General features: G+C 39.9%; 1 protein-coding gene across 10 annotated transcripts in view; it reads left to right on the forward strand.

Annotated features, from left to right (window-relative positions):
* Positions 1-948: 948 nt before the first annotated feature.
* PRRC2B (proline rich coiled-coil 2B) overlaps positions 949-19,842 on the forward strand; it is an 83,260-nt gene continuing 64,366 nt past the window's right edge. For all 10 annotated transcript variants that reach the window (XM_063432456.1, XM_063432462.1, XM_063432461.1 and 7 more), the window contains exon 1: positions 949-1,069. The gene's annotated coding sequence lies outside the window, so the exon portion shown is untranslated. The remainder of the gene's footprint in view (positions 1,070-19,842) is intronic.

The raw sequence follows: 19,842 nt of genomic DNA on the forward strand, positions 1-19,842 counted from the left end.
CCAATGTCCAAATACAACATAAAAAATAAATAAATCACTGTTTAATATATACACCCCCAATGAAAATATGCCTGCATTCAATTATGCATTTTTCATTGGGATATTTACAGGTGATACTCGAAAAATTAGAATATCGTGCAAAAGTTAATTTATTTCAGTAATGTAACGTAAAAGGGGAAACTAATATTTGAGATAGACGCATTACATGCAAAGCACAATAGTTCAAGCCGTGATTTGTCATAAGTGCGATAATTATGGCTTATAGCTCATGAAAAACGGAAATCCACAATCTCAGTAAATTAGAATATTGTTAAAAGGTGCAATATTCTAGGCTCACAGTGTCTCACTCTAATCAGCTAAGTAAGCCATAACACCTGCAAAGGGTTTCTGAGCCTTTTACATGAGTTATGTGCAAGAAATTGGCATTTCATTCATGTATTTTAGCGTCCTGCCATATTGAATGTTTATTTGTTTACAGCCAATGCACTCACTGATTTATAAGGAAGATTTGAGTCTGAAGAGCTTACAAGGGGTATTTGCTGCTATTTGAGTGGCCTTACAGCCATTTACATTGTAAGAAAAATGAATCCCACATTAACCTATATTACCTATTATTATTTATTATTATTATTTTATTATATATACAGTATAGCTTCAGCAAATTCCGTAGCGCTGTACAATGGGTATTTTTTTTAAAGGCAGTGTTTACATGATAATTCCTGCAGGGACTGACTCTATTCACCAGAACATGTTTATTGAATGACCCCATGTCAGTTCCCCTGTCACTACAATTCTGGATTTAGAACTACAGGAGCTGTTGTTGTAGTTCTCGCGGGAGCCGGAAGGGGTCACTGTCTCCTATCCTCCATCCCTCCCCATACTCCTTTCTCGTTGATTGACAGCTGAGCGAGGGGGAGGGGCTAGAGAGGAAAAAAAAATACAGGAGGAGAAAGGCGAAGAGTCGGAGAGCCCTGTCGCCTTTAATCCGTCGCCATCCTGCGCACCGACCGCCCATCCCGACCCCGGCATTATCCACAAGTTACCGCAAAAGAGCCCTCCACAAGACCAGGTTGGTAGTTGTAGCGGGGCGGCGCTCTGGGCCATTATATCCCGGGAGGAGGCGGGGGAGCTGGGGCTGGGGCTGGGTTAGGCCCAGGCCGCAGCTTTGTTCGGTCAGGCCCAGCAGCCATCTTCGGTGGGGTCTGTGCAGGAGGACACTACCCTGGGGGCGTCCTTGGGGTCTCCCTGACTCCCTCCATGAGTCCCAGAAGGGATTGGGTATCACCGTGAGGCCTACTCCATCCTCCAGCCCCCTCCATAGGCCTGATCATCAGGGCAGGGGCCAGTGATGGAGGATGGGAGCACCCCCTCCCCCTATATCCCAGTATCTGTCTGTATACAGGGGGTGACCATAGGCTGGGGGGCTTTGTAATGGTGTAGGGGGGGGGGGGGGGGGGGGGGACATTGAGCCCTGGGTCTGTGTGGGTGCTTCTCATAACCTCATCTATTTAGTAAATACCTACAATTAATATCCTGTAAGATGTACACTGGGCTACTGTTCTTTGTAACAGTAGGCTTTCTTTGAAAAAAAAAAAAAAAGCATTTCAATACATTTTGTGTATGTGGCTTATTGAATTTTGATATTCATAAAACCATGGCTGTTTGGTGAAAATTGGTTTGTTTGTGTGTGTGTGTATATAGATCTATCTATAGTTATTAGAGTATGTGCATCTTAAAATGGACTCCTAATGAATATTCCTTTTATAAATGTGTCACATTCTGTTTTGCTACATTCTAACAACATGGAGGCTGAAATCAGTGTGTGTGTGTGTGAGAGATACACCTCACATACAATTTTTTTTTTTTTTTAGAATTCATTTATGTACATAGACAAAAGGAAATGGTATGGAGAGAAACCTTATTTTCTCTTCTCTCCCTCCCCCCTTTTCTTCATGAGCTTTTTTTGTGTATGCAGTTATTGCTCTAATATTACAGCTCCACCATTTCATATGCACAGGATGATTGTGTTCTACTGCCTTATTGCTATTACGGTGTATTTCTAAGGAACGTACTGTTCTCCCCAAATGTGTGTGTTTGGATGGGAAACTGGTGCATAAATAAATCACTGCTGACTAATGTTTTGAAGACGCCTCTAGGAGAGAAAGGGTTAGTGTCGTATTTACAATGTCTATTGTACTTCCAGTATGTTAACTGCCCACACAACTTCCGATGTGTGTGTATAAACTGAGTTTCTCGTGTGGATGTTTTTTAATAGTGTAGTGTTTCAAATATGCATGTGCAGACATTTAAATCTGCTATCCCCGTTTCCATCTTGTACGGTCCTATAGCAAAATTATTTTTTGTGTTTGGCCTCTGATTTATATGTACTGGTCTCTTGTCATTTACCATTATTTCTAGGTTACTAAATTCAGTAAGAGTCACAATCTTTGAAGGCTTAAGAATTCTTTGTAAGATACCTAGAACTACATGTATCATTGGTTTTATTGAAAGTCTGTCGATCTTGAGTAAGCATGAAGTATGTGTCCTTTTGGTACTTTATGTATTGCAAATGAGTGCATTTGTTATTGGATGAGCATTGTAAGGGTTGGAAGTAAAATGTTAGACTTATTTAAATTGCAGACTTAGTATGATGAAATAATTTACTTTGGTAATCAGAGCAGGAAATCCTGTCGGATTTCTCCAAAGAAATATTTGATATCCGTTGTAGAAGAACCAAAGTTCTGCACCACCTTGTGTTTGACTGGACAGCGATTATCAAAAACAGCGATTCTTAAAGGGACACTATAGTCACCTGAACAACTTAATGATACAGTTTTGGTGTATAGAACATACCCCTGCAGCCTCACTGCTCAATCCTCTGCCATTTAGGAGTTAAATCCCTTTGTTTATGAACCCTAGTCACACCTCCCTACATGTGACTTGCAAAGCCTTCCATAAACACTTCCTGTAAAGAGAGCCCAATTTAGGCTTTCTTTATTGCAAGTTCTGTTTAATTAAGATTTTCTTATCCCCTGCTATGTTAATAGCTTGCTAGACCCTGCAAGAGCCTCCTGTATGTGATTAAAGTTCAATTTAGAGATTGAGATACAATTATTTAAGGTAAATTACATCTGTTTGAAAGTGAAACCAGGTTTTTTTTTTTTCATGCAGGCTCTGTCAATCATAGCCAGGGGAGGTGTGGCTAGGGCTGCATAAACAGAAACAAAGTGATTTAACTCCTAAATGACAGTGAATTGAGCAGTGAAATTGCAGGGGAATGATCTATACACTAAAACTGCTTTATTTAGCTAAAGTAATTTAGGTGACTAGTGTTCCTTTAACCTCTTTAGTAAGCACCCAAACTTTGTAAATGTAATTCACCTAATGACCCATTCTTTAATTTCAAAACAACCTCATTGACCCATTATTATACAAGATGCAGAAACCATACTCACTTAATCTTGTTGAAGTGGATATGGTTCTCTAATACTGTCTCTGCTGTTAATTCAAGGTGTGTTTGTGTCCGCGTCCTCCTCTCTCCCCCGTAATTCTGTCTGTAAGAAACCAGATATTCTCCTTCCTCTCTCTCATACCAATAAGTTGGCTTTGTTGGCATGCATAGGAAGCTCATATAGATGGATGTGCAGGCACTCCTGAACCCCGCCACTAATCATCATTGACTTCCATTGCCTGTCCCAATGGAGGAGACTGTGAGTCTTGTTGTGACCAAAGCTGTGATTGTCTATAAGATTGATGGTATCCACGGTAACAGCACATGATCCCTATGTCCGAATTGTTTCTCTCTTTTTTTCTTTTTTAATTAACAGGGCATAGGTCAAGTTAATGGGACAAATAATTATTCATAGAATATCACTTTAATTCAATGAAGAACCTTTTTTTTTTTTTATTATGCACTTCAGAGTGTCAAAGTCCTAGAGAAAGCAGTGCCACCAAGGCAGCATATTTATTGTGGCCAGCTACCTGTAAACTGATTAATATTACGTGCTTGTTCTGACAATTGAATGCCCTTTAAAACAATGATCGTAACCAACTGGTTAGAGGCACCATAAACACCACAGCCGTTAAGGTAGTTTTGGTTCTTGCAGACTGTTGCTACAGCCCCAGTTCTACCTTAAACCATCCTCGAGTGGTTTGGCACAAGCGGAAGGTATCCTCGGTGTCCGGCCCAACCAATATTTATTTCTGCATTGACCATGTCATTTTTGTCTATTTGGACAGCCTAAATTAGCTGACTTTGTCATCCACAACAAATCGTTGGTTGGTGTTAAACCACTCAGTTTGACACAGAACCTGTGGACAGTGACTAGCCTGCTAGCACCATCACAGCTATTGATTGTAGTGGATATGGTGATTCCAATGGCAATTTTAAAAGCCACTGAACTAAAACAATCAATTTTGGGTGAGATGTGTAGATCTAAATGTTTTTCACTAAACAACTTGGGTTTAGGCCCAAAATTGCAATATTGAAAACTTTCTCCAACTCTAATGTTCCCAAGTCAGTGTGTTTTTTCTTTATTAAAGTGGAACAGTCCCAAAAAACAAGATTCCATAGCGCTTTACAATATTACGAGAGGGAGGATTTAACTATAAATAGGACAATTACAAGAAAACTTACAGGGAATAATAGGTTGAAGAGGGCTTTCCCATAGGATTGGCTGAGACTGACAGGGGCAGAGCCAGCATGATTCAAACACAGCCCTGGCCAATCAGCATCTCCTCATAGAGATGAATTGAATCAATGAATCTCTATGAGGAATGTTCAGTGTCTGCATGCAGAGGGAGGAGATACTGAATGTTTGGATGCATTTTAGGCAGCCATGACCCAGGAAGGATCTATAACAGCAATCTGAGGAGTAGCCAGTGAAGTTATCAATAGACTGTTAAGTAAACACTGCACTTTCTCTGAAAAGACAGTGTTTACAGCAAAAAGCCTGAAGGAAATGATTCTACTCACCAGAACAAATTCAACAAGCTGTAGTTGTTCTGGTGACTATAGTGTCCCTTTTTTTTTTTTTTTTTTTTTACAGAGTTTATTCCTTCAATATGTTCGTTGAGGGATAGAGCAGGGTTTGACAAATTTGCTTTGAATCTAGGAGCCAGCTTAAAAAAGTTAGGAGCCTGGGATGCAGGGATTGCAATGCATCATTCCTGGCAAAATGTCAAATAGTGAGTGGTTGTTCAGCATTCAAAGAGTCAATAAAACCTTTCTAATCTATGGCCATTGCTTTGTAAGGATCTGTTACTGGTTGTCGGCTCAAGCTCTTTCGCATACAGTAATCTTTTCTGCTTGGATTTCTGTAATTGGCTTCATTAGTTTATTTAAAATTTGCCTCTGTTTTGAGTTCTAAGTGAGGCCATGCAAAATCTAGATTCACAGTAAATAATTTACACCTTATAGTGAAATGGTCACTTTTAAAAGGCAAGCTAATAACACATTATAATAGCCTACTTAAAGTGAACCAGTCATGGCAGGTTTATTTCAACAGATAAAAAGATACCATGGCAGTAAATCTCACTTGTAGTGAACTTGGGGCTTTGAACACTGTAGTGCTGTAAAGAGAAGTGTTTTTACTTGCTTCTGTTGCACTTCTCACCCCCAGCAAGCACTTCAATTACATTACGGAGTGTTAAAGAATAAAGAACTGCCACTTTTTGACATTTGTTTCAAATCCCCAGGATTTACTGCTTGTCCAGAGACCTGGGAATGGCATAATCTGTCAGCCTGAATCCTCCTCTGGCTTTCATTAGAATCACTGTATGAATTCCATAAACCCAGTTGATTATAATCTACGTTCAGTGTTTAATGTTTGCTTTAAGAATTCAGTCTAGAATCGGGTTAAGATTGACATTATTTATAATATAGTGTCAATGGAGATAATTATGGTGAATTTTATGTAAACTGGTTATTAGTTAAAGGTTTATTGGCTAAAAAGGAAAACTAGCCTTCTTTGGAAATGATTTAAAGAGATTATAAAGTGTTAGGAAGGACTATATTGGTATTTCATTGAAATAAATCAGAAGATGTCAAAATTTGGGGTACTTTCTTTTACAGACAATACTAATTTTGACAATATGTGGCAATGAGCAGGGTTTCCATCTCAACATCTTGCCACCGACTTAAAATTTTTTATGGGAAAAGTGCACCTATAAATCGTTGCACATAAGCAAAACCATCTATGGAAAATCCTGTGGTCTCAAGGAATATAGGCCTACATTTTATACTCGTGTGTATGCTTCAGGTTGCTATAGCTGCTCCTGGAAGATTCAAGCCACTACAAACTGAAAAAGATCGCCGTGCCAAGGGAATAAAACGTCAGTTAATAGATCTACCTTTCTCCAATAAGCCAAATGTGAAACTCTTTAAAGATATGCTTGGTTCTGCCTGATAGTTCGGGCAGGTTGATGACATTCTAAAGACTAAATGGTGTTGTCATTAGATACAATGTCAACGCTGCCTTACCACCCTCACCATTTGTGTGGGGAAGGGGGGGCGGGCAGTGGCTGCTTATGCAACTTCTGTGCCAGTGGAATAACTATTAAATCCTTGTATAACGTTAAATTGACACTAAGGAATAATATGGCCATTACGTTCAACTAGAATTTTATATACATGCTCTTTCAGCCTGTGACCTCTTTAAATCGTAAGTTTGCCTTGAAGGAACACTCGACCCATTATAACATCCACAGACCTTGTCAAACGTTTTGGATTCTGTTGGGAATCTGTGTCCTTGCAGGACAATCCAGTTCGCTCACATGAGGTAAGCAGAGCTGTGCATGGCTGCTCTGATTGGTTGAGAATGTCGGATGAGAGCTTTCTGCCCATGAGCGTGGTTCTGTATGGAACTTCTTAGCTCAGTGATGACTTCCAGAAAAAGCTGGATGCAGTGTTAGCCCAGGTAAGTTGCTCTAAAACAGACAAATTACTCTAGGGCGGTGCCAAGACACTCAATCATCATAACCACCAGAGAGGGGACTGTAGTGGAAATGGTGATTGTAGTATTCCTTTTAAATGGACAAATGCTCAACACCTTGCATTTTAATCCAGCATTGGGGTGCTTTAATCTCTTTGTACATCTATGCAATCATCCCTTCCATAAGGGTCCATGAAGAGGTTGACATAGAGGGGCTTGAGATGTAACGTTAGTTGAGTATAGGTGCACAGCAGTGCTGCTGCCCTCGAAATACTATGTGCTATTTATTTTGTAGCTAGTTCTCCACTTATTTGTAAATTGTTTATGTGATGGGTACTATACATTTTTTTTTATTTTTTTTATTACAGTTTCTAAAAATAAAATTTCCTGGATAATATTGGTGTCATCACAGTGCAATAGTTGTTGTTGTTGTTGGTTTTTTTTTTTTTTTTTTATGTACCGATAAAGGGGGAAAAAAAGCATCTGTTTTGTAAGTTCTGTGCTGGCTTTCATCTCTCTGTATTTACACTGAACAAAACTATAAACGCAACACTTCAAAGATCTAAGACTTTATATATGTACACAAAAGGCCCATTTCTCTCAAATATTGTTCACATATCTGTTAGTGAGCACTTCTCCTTTGCCGAGATAATCCATCTACCTCACAGGTGTGGCATATCAAGATGCTGCTTAGACAGCATGACTATTGCACAGGTGTGTCTTAGGCTGGCCACAATAAAAGGCCACTCTAAAATGTGCAGTTTTACTGGGGGTGGGGGGATCCTACCCATACCATAACGCCACCATGGGCCACTAGATCCACAACGTTGACCTCCGCAAACCGCTCACCCACACGACTCCATACATGCTGCCATATGCCCTGTACAGTGAAAACCGTGATTCATCTGTTAAGAGAACACACACTTCGACGTAAAGAATACACAAGCAACGTGTACCCTTAATGGAAGTGAATTAGGGATAACCACACACGAAAAGGACTTGGGAATTGTTATAGACAACAAACTATGCACCAATATGTAATGTCAATCAGCAGTGGCTAAGGCCAGTAAGGTATTGTCATGCATGAAAAAGGGCATTCATTCTCAGGACGAGAATATCATTTTGCCTCTTTATAAATCACTTGTAAAGTGGTAAGATCACATATTGAATATACTGCAATTTTTGGGCACCTATTCTAAAGGATATTCTGGCACTAGAAAAAGTGCAGAGACGGGCTACAAAATGTAATAAAAGGAATGGAACATATCAGCTATGAAGAAAGGTTAACAAATTTAAACCTATTTAGTTTAGAAAAACGTTGCCTGAGAGGGGATATGATAACATTATACAAATATATTCGGGGCCAATACAAACCATTGTGTGGAAATCTATTCACAAACCGGACTTTACATAGGAGACGAGGTCATGCGTTTGACTAGAAAGAAGATTTCGTCTATGGCAAAAGGAAAGGGTGTTTTTTTTTTTTGTTTTTTTTTTGGTAAGAACAATAAGGATGTGGAATTCTCTGCCTGAAGTGGATTTATCAGAGTCCATAGAGATGTTTCAACAGCAACTAGATGCATACTTGCAAAAACAGAATATTCAAGGATATAATCTTTTAATGTAGGGTAATAACTGTTTGATCCAAGGATAAATCTGACTGCCATTCTGGGGTCAAAAAGGATTTTTTTTTTCCTAGCTTGTTGCAAAATTGGAAGCGCTTCAGACTGGGTTTGTTTGCCTTCTTTTGGATCAACAGCAAAAAAAACAAAGGTGAGAGGCTGAACTTGATGGACGCAAGTCTCTTTTCAGCTATGTAACCTCTCCAAAGTGCTAGACGCCATCGAATGTGAGCATTTGCCCACTCAAGTTGGTTATGACAACAAATTGCAGTCAGGTCGAGACCCCGATGAGGACGACTAGCATGCATATGAGCTTCTCTGAGACAGTTTGTGCAGAAATTCTTTGGTTATGCAAACCGATTGTTGCAGCAGCTGTCCTGGTGTCAGGTGATCCTGGAAGTGATGCTGCTGGATGGGGAGGTTCTGGGCTGGTGTTGTTGTTACACGTGGTTCTGAGGCCGGTTGGATGTACTGCCAAATTCTATGAAACTCCTTTTGGAGACAGCTTATGGTAGAGAAATGAACATTCAATTCACAGGCAACCGCTCTGGTGGACATTCCTGCAATGAGCATGCAAATTGCACGCTCCCTCAAAACTTGCAACATCTGTGGCATTGTGCTGTGTGATAAAACTGCACATTTTAGAGTGGCCTTTTATTGTATTTAAAAAAAAAAAAGTGTAAATTTTACTATTTAGGAACAGACTCAGAATCACCTGTCGGTCTGTGGCTCCAGCTGACAGAGGAGACAGTCTGGCATGGATTGATACCTGGTGCAATTCCTGATACAAGTGGTGATTTAGCTTTGCTGGTACAATACTTTTAACAAAGTAAACAAAAAGGCAGCAATACTTTGAAGAAAATTATAGTGTAATACTTATTTCTTCATTTATTGCGGTAATGGCTATTTGAATTAAAGTTTCCACAACACTTTTAAAGTTGACAGAGTAGCTATCAAATGATTGCTCAATTGATTTAAAATATTGTATGGTACTTTTTAGCGCATGTCAGTCTGTGCAGTCATACTGTGGTACTTGAAGGGACATAGCAGGCACTCTAAAAATTTAGTCTTATTGAATTATTAATAGCGCCTTGAGTCTCTTGGCACTGCACGTCCATTCACAGTTAAACTGTGTTTGAGCAGTTTAACACTCAATGAGAGTCCCTGGGTTCCCATAGCCCTGCCCCCACATGATATGTGACTGAGTTTACACACTTTCTTCTAGCCATAGCAAGTCAAAAGTGGTAATCCGATGTGATTCTCTGAGCCAATCACAATGCTTTATTATTATTTATATAGCGCCATCAAATTCCGCAGCCCTTTACAATGGGTGGACGAACAGACATGTAGTTGTAACCAGACAAGTTGGATACATAGGAACAGAGGGGTTGAGGGCCCTGCTCAATGAGCTTACATACTAGAGGGAGTGGGGTAAAATGAAACTTAGGATTTCACTTAGGATTGGCTGAGACTGTCAAAGTCAATCAAACACAGCCCTGGACAATCTGCATCTCCTCATAGACCTGCATTGAATCAATGCATCTATATATGAGGAAAGTTCAGTGTCTCCATGCAGTGGGTGGAGACACTGACAGTGCTGCAAAGTGAGCAGCACTGCCCCACGAAGCACCTCTAGCAGCCATCTGAGAAGTGGCCAGTGGAGTTATCAATAGACTGTAATGTAAACACTGCATTTTCTTTGAAGACCGTGTTTACTGCAAAAAGCCTGAACGGAATGATTCTAATCACCAGAACAAATACAATAAGCTGTAGTTTTTCTGGTGACTATAGTGTCCCTTTCAGGAAAGATTACATTCATCATAACCACTACAGCAAACTTAAGTGGATATGGTGCTAGGGGTGCACTGGTGCCCCTCATTTTAAGAAGTCCAGTTTTATATCAATTTAAATAAGTACCTGGGGTCCACCAAGCACTGCTCTCTATCTGCACATTTCCACCAGTCGGAAGATCTCTGTTTGAGGTAAACCTGGATTAGGAGTATGTCGGATGTAGTGCAGATAGGGACACTGCTCTGTGGACACCAGGTAAGAATTCATATATTTTTAGAGCAATTTGACTGCTTGCACTTGGGAGGTGCATCATAACCACTACAGTGCACTATACTGGTTATTGTGCGTGGAGTGTTCTCTTGAAGGGACACCCCTACAGCAATTTAGGTTGCTGAAATGGCTTACATGTGAAGTGTGTTTTGCTCTATTTCAGTTTACGAAAGGTGCAGATTTAAGTTGGCACTCTTTTTTTATAAATATATATATAAAAAAAAAGAAGAAAACAATGTGAACAACCTAAAAAGTGCCTACTAGATCCTACCTGCTGCGGCGGTATCAACTGACGTGTACCAGGGATCGACCGATATTGATTTTTAAAAAAAAAATTATAGAGCAGATACTGATAATCTGTGAACTTTCAGGCCGATAGCCGATAACCTACCGATATTCAATACATTTACCATTTTGAAAAAAAAAACTATTTCTAAAGGTAAATGCACAAAATATACATGCCACATGTAGTGGATGCAGTGTGTTTAGACAGGGGAGCTGTGTGTGTTTGTGTAGTGAATGCAGTGTGTATTTGTGTAGTGTGTGTGTGTGTGTGTGTGTGTGTGTGTGTGTGTGTGTATATAATGAATGCAGGGTGTATTTGTGTAGTGTGTGTAAATTTAGTGAATCCAGAGTGTGCTGTAGGGATATTTATGGGATGATAATATTAAACAGTCGAGAATTGCCCACTATTTCAATTCTCTTAGATCTAGAAGATCGTTATCATGTAAGTGAAATGTATTCCATACAAATAAAATCACAATTTGTTATAAAAATAGATATAATTTATTGTGACTAATAATAATATTGGGCAACATGCATGATGATGATGATCAGTGAATATTTAGTATAACATGAGTATGCAATACAATGGCATGGCTAACAGCATCAATTGTCAAGACAAGATTTGAGGTACTTCCGACAGAGTAAAACTTCACACACCGTGCAGTGAAGAGTCATAAAACTTAGGCTAACAGTTCAACTAAGTAACCCTTTCAACGCTGGCTAGATCCTCCTAGGCATTTAATATCCTATTCTTATGTAATTTTCAAATAAAATAACATTTAAACCCGCTCATTAATAATTTCCTGGAACCATCCAATAAGCATAATCTACCAGATTCTATAAGCCGAATTTTAATTTGCCTAAAAAGATCTTATTTTAGAGCAAATCAATACATCTGGATAAAAACATCGGTATGCTAACATGTGATAATAGCACACTAATATATATAATTATTCTTAATTCCACCTGCAGAATGGAATGTTTAGAACTATATATTCTTTAGTTAACTAAGATTTCTAAATATTGAAATCTGACCGTGATTTATCCAGTCATATATCATGCTATTAGATTTTTAATTAATTTAGATTAAGGGGGGGCGGGGCCCGACCGCCATGCTGACCGGTCGCGGGCTGGAGAGGCTCCTGCAGGATCTGGCCTAACATGGAGGAAAACCCAAGCTTAAAGCTGGTCCCAGAGCCAAGAGACCACCTCTCATGTCCGGGTGGTTGCCGAGATCGGGAGTTTTGCAGCCCCAGGGGGTGATGCGAGCCTTCGGGGTCTGCGGCCTATGTGGGTGGAGAGCGGGACGGACGGCTGCCGTCCTGCTTTGGAACCTGGCAGCCGCGCAATAGCCCAGGGATATGTCTCACGGGCCCCTGCTTTTCACCCACCCCCCCATGGACCGGGGGGGATATCCCGGTCCTCACGTGAGGGAACCACCGCCTAACTGACCCTCCGAGCACGCCTAGCACCCCACATCCTATGCCTGGGCGCCAAAATGGCGGCAACGCGACTAAGATCAGCATCTGCATCTACCAGCTCACCAAGCAGAATACACGGGCCACGGAACCCGAACCGGCAGACAAGCATCAGACCCTCTAATAAGCATCTGCTTACCCCCTCACGGATCAAGCCTTGTTCCACGACTGCCTTCCTGTGCGGGGAGCCCCCAAAGTTGAAACCTCGAGGATCCGACCAGAAGTAGACACCAAGCGTTCATTGGGGTGGAGGAGCTGACCACCGCCAGCAAACACTGCAGATCTGACAATCAATACACCCCAGAGGTCCCCGGCCACAAGACAAGATGGACAGGGAGACATAAATGGCAAAGCTCCAGTGGACTTTTCCTACACACATGGGTCACCTGACTGACAGTATGCATTAAGCTCTGTGGCTACCAACTCTCTGCATAAGGCATATAGTCTAGGCATAGTTCCCTCCATCTTGACACACTCATGTTCCTGCTTACACTTACTATGACTACTTATCTATTTTTCTTTTTTATATATATATATATATATATATATATATATATATATATTCTCTTTACCATGCAAGTAACATGACATAGTGCTGCCTAAACCAAAAGCTAGCCCAATCTGCTTACTTATGCCTATCTTGTACCCAGTGGGCACAGTATATCGACATGCCCTATAGCATTCATACAACCTATTACCAAAGCACAGCATGTTTAACCTACGATAAATCAGATTATGTAAATGCTACTCACACTCGCGATAAAGTTAAACCTAACATGTATTAATCCACTCTACTAATACATTATCACAATTATATATGCCTAACTAATCAGACAAAGCGACATCCTTTAAAACATAAAATGAAGCACACTCAGGAGAATATATATCAAGGTTAACAGTTATTGCATATGTTTGTATATTCACTGATGTATTCTTCCTTCTCTTCCTTTCTGTAACAATTTCACATTGCTTCAATAAAATAAAGAATGGGAAAAAAAAATAATAATTTAGATTAAATAAAACCGGCATAATTACCAGTTAAGTAGATGTTCTCATCAGATGAGTAGGTAGTCCCAGGATTGGTTGTATGCGTGTATGGAGGTGTGTAAGTACTAGTGAAAAATAGTGTTGCTTAGAAAGTAAGAGTAAAATTCTAAGTGTTTCTTGAGTTGGGTCCAAGAGAGTTTGAATGTTAGTCAGTCCCAGAGTGAATATCTGTCATAGATCTCTCTGCATGTCCGGATCTGAAAGCCCCAACTTCAACTCCTAACTAACCTCTTTCCTTTGTCCTAACTTTTAAAGGGAAAGATTCTCTGTACGTCATCAGTTGATAAGGCCAATAGGAAACTGAAGGTGTGGTCAACCTGCAGATTGCAATTTAGGTATTTGGTCTATAGAGGGCAGTCTCGCCTTACTAAACCTTCCTATCCAGGAAACCGTTAACTTTTCCTGATGACGATTTTGACGTCATTTGGCTTATCTATATGACTACCTATAACTTACATTTTCTGTCGGTTCAAAGCGTTTCTTTTTATTTTCTCCAGACAGTGCATCGACAGTTCCTGCTGTAATTTCTAAAATTGACAGTTTAAACTTAATTTAACATTTTACTTTACAATGGGACCTTGTAAAATTAATTACTAATCTTCTCTGTCACTAATGTCTGCGTTTAGAATTATTTCTATTTCATTAACACTTAAACATAGCATTTCATCCCCCTGTCTCATTGTATCACTTGGTTTGTTTATATAATGCATTCTTTAGTTCAGGCTAGTGTTTAGTTACAAAAAGGCAATTATGTGTCTTTGTTAGCCTGAAATCCGAAATGGAGTCTGCTCTGTCCTGAGTGACTCGGACAATAATACACTTTTAATTTCTATTTTAGCACAAAATGTCTGCCGATATAAATATTCTGACAGTGCGTAAAGTGAATGCAGTGTGTGTGTGTATATAATGAATGCAGAGTGTGTGTTTCTGAAGGGATGTCATTTGTGAAATGAGGTGGGGCATTTATTTTATTTTTAATATTTGTTTTTTTTGTATGGCATTCTCTGGTGGTCCGGTGGCATGGACTGTGCAGTGGGGGCCCGCTGCAAGCTGTTCCTTACTTTTCCTTCAGCTCCCTGTGTAAATCTCGTGGTCTGCGTGCCTCGCGGAGCGTTGCCACGGTAACCCATGGCAACGCTCTGACGGCAAGATTTGCACAGGGAGCTGCTGTAATGGGCCTGGCGGTCCTGGTAAGTAATATAGGTATCTTTATTGGCCTATACCGATGTTGCCCAAAATACTGAATATCGGCCGATAATCAGTTGATCCTTAACGTGTACTCTTCCCCCCTTTTATTTTTTTATTTATTTTTTTTTTTAAATGCAAAGAAAATGAACTAGGACCCTGCATACCCAAGCATACAAGACACACACCAAATATATAGTAAAAGTGACATTTCAATAAAAATGTATTTAATCTGAAAAAAAGCCTTAAGATTAAAAACCAAAACAGAGCGGTAACAGTTCTCATTTTGTAGCACTGCCAAAGCAAACCTGGACTCTTGGTATAACGCTTTAAATATGTCCTGTATCCTGTAGGGATTCACCTCCCTCCTCCGGCAGCTTAATGTCTGCTGCTCTGCCTCGCTCACATGCTTATTTGGGTCTCGCTCATGGTACATTCTCCCTCCGAACTGTATGTTCTCAGTTTTGTAAGTGAATTCAATGTCCCTGCTGTGTCCTGCAAGTTTCATAACTTATGCCTACACGTTTTTGCCTGAAACAAGACTTCCTCAGGGCTAAATTTTAGAAATGAACCATGTTACACCTCCCTGACTTTCAAGTGGACAACAGGTTCTGTTACTTCCTGGTTTATTTAGCTCAGTGGAGCTGAACTCAAGAGGCGCCAATTGCCCAGAGCACCGGCTTTTTAAAAGACATCTCATTGAGCTGCATTGGAAAGTCTGTGATTGGACAGCCACAGAAAGACTGTGCGGAGTTAGCTTTTGCAGGCTGTATTTAGATATACCACCAATGGAGGAACATAAAAATCATAAATACATTGCATGTTGTCCTACACTTTTAGTGCTCATTGAGTAATAAGTGGCAACACACATCATTGTTCTTTTCTAATTCAATGCGTGCATGTTTTCATTTAATAAAAATATGTGTGTATGTGTGTATATATATATATATATATATATATATATATATATATATATATGTGTGTGTGTGTGTGTATATATATATATATATATATATATATATATATATATATATATATATATATATATATATATATATATAAAAAATTTAATTTTTTTTTTTGGTCCAGTGGAGTGTCCACTTTTAAGTCCCAGATATATTTCCATCTTTCCTGTTTGTTTTAGCAATTGGGTTAGGTGAGGATTGTTAGTTCAGTTTATTAATTCAGCCACTTGGATATCATTTACCATAATCTGTCAATACATATGTTTTTTATGACAACCCTTGTATTAAATAAACCATGTTGTTCTTTGGTGACTGTGCTCTCTGGTTCATGGAATCTTATCTATTGTCTCTGACTTTTTCCGCCAGCTATACTTGCCAGCTGTCATGTTAAGGGCGTATGGTGGGTTATAGGTGTGTAGACACCTAGTAGTACAGCTCGTGTGGAGGTTGTCTGAAGAATGAATTGGATGGATTGTTACTTATGTCTACCCCAGATAACAATTTATATATAAGAAATTTACATATTGGTCTTGGAAAAAAATTAGTTTGTGCCATATACATCAAATCACACCAGAACAAATTGATCCATCTGCAATGTACCTGGGATATCTTCTTTATACAGTAATATATATTTATATAAATATATATATTTTTTAATTCGGTGAAGATCAGCCATGTTGGTCCTGCTAATCGCTTGATGAAGGCTGTTAGTAGCTGAAATGTTCATCCATTAAATCTGCCTGCACTTTAGATCTGTGCTCAATTATTTTTTTTTGTTTGTTTTTATTTATTTATTTTCACTGAAGAAGACTCCAGGGGAAAATCCCAGACAGAGCGATACGTTCAGGTGTGAATTAAAAGGAGTGTGATTTGAATGAACATTTGTTGCACAAGCCTACATATGGCTTCAACACTGGCAGCTGTGCATTCTCCCATGTGCTACGTCCGTGGCGTATATAAATGCTGCCCAGTGCAAGAACTTTTTTTTTTTAAATGTAAATAATTGTAACCGTATTGCCAGCATACATTATAGTTTAAATGTATCATTTTTGAAAGGTGAGCATGTAATCTACACCATTTGTAAGATCAAGTCATTTTTTTTTATTTATTTTTTTAAGTTGCTTGTTCACACCTGTAAATGGAATGCTGTCTGTATTTTCCTCTTTCCAGGTGGTGGATGAATTAAAAACGGGAATTGCTCAAATATGACTAGTTTCTCCACCCCTGACTCCAGATAACAGATGCCAATATTTGCTTTCTGTTCAATATGCAGGAATACAACTCAATGTCTTGATACGTTGTTTGTAGTCTGCCTGTTCCATGTTTTAATTATGGTTTAACAAAGTCTGTTTTAAGAGGTATGTTGTAGCACACAGATCATAATCTATTTCACTGGAATTTTAATATGAAGTTTGTGCAGAAATAGTAAATGCAAGAGCAGGGAACTTGGATACTTGCATGCTATCTGGGACATTTGTTTCTTATCTTTGTTGCTCGTCTTGAGTGGACATTTTAAACCTCTGGTTCATGGCTGTGTCTTTGGATTGTGTACGTACTTTTAAAGACCTGTTTAGAGCTGCTTACTTGACCGTGCAATTACATTTATGGTATGCTTGCACCGTCATTATTATTGCAATTTATATAGCGCCAACAGATTCCACAGCCCTTTACAATATTATGAGAGGGGATTTAATTATAAATGGGACAATTACAGGAACGATGGATTGAAGAGGTCCCTGCTCAATCGAGCTTACAGTCTATAGGAGGTGGGGTATAAAACACAATAGGACAGGAAATGGCCTTTGGTTAAGCTGCGATTAGGTTGTTAGTAACTTTGGTAAGAGCAGTCTTGGTAGAGTGGAGATGGCGGAAGCCAGATTGAAGTGGGTCAAGGAGAGAGTTCTGGAAGTGAGACATACGGGTAAAGACAAGTCTTTCCAGAAGCTTTGAGTAAAAAGGGAGCAGGAATATGGGACGATAGAGGGGGAGGACGTGTCAATGTGTTTTTTGTTTTTTGTTTTATATATAAAGGATAGGTACTACAGTAGCATGTTTAACCCCTTAAGGACCAAACTTCTGGAATAAAAGGGAATCATGACATGTCACACATGTCATGTGTCCTTAAGGTTTTAAGGCCAACAGGGCCAATGCCAGAAGAAAGCAGTTGAAGATGTGTGTTATGGAAGGCACAAGACAAGGTGGGGGAGATCTGATAAGATGAGATTGGAGAGGATCTAGTGGGCAAGTGGTGGAGTGAGCGGAAAGGGGAAGCACAGCCACCTCTTGTTCAGTAGCCGGGGAGAAAGTCTGAAGGGTAGGAAAGGAATGATCAACGTGTAGTTGAGAGAACGGGAAGGTGGGTGAATTCTTTCCTTTGCTGTAAAATCTTGTTGGTAAATTAGCATGCAAAGCTATCGTCTGTAAGGTTCGTTTGAGGGGAGGGGGTTGAGGGGCCACAGCAGGGCGAAGAAGAGAGTTAAACGTGATGGACGTCTGGGATTGCGTGAACTAATGACTGTTTGGTGAGGGCAAGGGCTGCGCTTTATGAGCACAATATGAATCTATAATGGAGAAAGTCTGACTGGGTGCAAGACTTACTCCAGGAGTGTTAAACACAACAGGAGCATCTTTGCAGGTAGCGTGTTGATTTAGTATGCCACGCTTGGGGGCGTGTCCTCCTCGAGGCACATGTTTGGAGCGGGGCTGCAGCGTTCAAGGCAGAGGTGTGGGTACTGTTATATGTGGAGATGGCCAGTGAGCGACAGAAGCGGGAAGGGATGGATAGCAGTTGTGACACAATTTTAGCTAACAGCTGCTGGAGGTCAATAGAATTAAGGTTCCTCCTGGTTTGAGGGGGATTAGGCTGAGGTTGTTGGGTGAGGGGCTACTCGAGAGCAAACTATAAGAGGTGGGGATCAGAGAGGTAATGGAGTGTTGCAGATACTAGATACTCTACATGCATAAGAGAAAATGAGGTTGAGGGTATTGCAAGCTACATGGGTGGGAGAATTAGCCCACTGCGATAGCCCGAGGGAAGTAATTGACAGTAGTTTAGAGGCTGCTGAGTTCAAAGGTGGGTTAATGGGAATATTGAAATCTCCGAGAATTGGGGATGGAATATTTAAAAGAGAGCAAGTAGGGTAGCCAGGCAGAAAAGTGGTCAAGGAAGAGGAGAGGGGAACCAGGGGGCGATAAATAAATAACAGCAATGTTGGAAGAGAAGGGTTTGAAAAGGCGAATCAAATGATTGGCATGAGAGGGAAAGGGGGGTGGGTAGAGGTTTGAAGGAGCAATGAGGTGAGCGGAGAAACACTACACCACCATCTTTACATTCAGAGTGTCTTGGGTTGTGGGGAAGTTGAACACAACCAAAGGACAATAATGCAGCGGTAGCAGTGTCAGAGGGGGAGAGACATGTTTCTGTTAAGGCTAGTAAATCTAGGGAACGAGAGATGAAGAGGTAGTGGACAGCAGTGGATTTTGTAATATTGCAAACAGAGTGTGCATTCCATTACTAAAGCTTTTATTTATTACCTGGGTAAAGTAAAATCACTGAACCTCTCCTGGTTTCTATGACCTGGTAGACCATAATGTCCAGTAACTGGGCTTTCTTTCTGTGTAATGCCTGATTTGGCTATCCATCAAGGAAAGGTCAAATTTATATGGAACCCTGAAACTGGCAGAACCATATCCTGTACCCGTGTGCAGTGTAATGTCTTAAAAAAAAAAAAAAAAAGTTTAAAAAAAAAAGCTTATATTTTCTTCAGTGCCGAGTCTCCCACAGCTCTGTGCATTGAGAACCGGAGGCGTATGTGTTGCTTGCTTTAAGCTGCCAAAGATTGTCCTAGAGAATCATCGAATGAATTCATTCTGTGGCACTGCACCTGCGCGTGTAGTCTCGGTTCTTCTATACAGTCGCACTAGCAAGCCTTCAAAGTAAAGAGGGAACTATTGTAGGCACCATTTATTGGCCATTACTTGTGCAAACTTTGTAAATGCGATGCTCCAGGTTTTTAATTTATATGAATGGATTAGTAATGACCTCATCCATTCAGACAACGCGAAGCCAGGGCAGATATTTCAAATGAAAAGGAGAAATTAAATTTCCGGATGAATGATTTAAGAAGAAGCAGAGAGAAGGTCAATTTATGCACTTGAAAAAGACTGAAAGTCGAAACGCGTTGTGCTTTACCTATGTTTATTTTTACTGCGATTCTTTTATTGATGTTTCTTTTATTCAAGTGAAGATTTTTTATATCTTATTAAT

Source organism: Pelobates fuscus, chromosome 9 (assembly GCF_036172605.1).
Source record: "Pelobates fuscus isolate aPelFus1 chromosome 9, aPelFus1.pri, whole genome shotgun sequence".
NCBI lineage: Eukaryota > Metazoa > Chordata > Amphibia > Anura > Pelobatidae > Pelobates > Pelobates fuscus.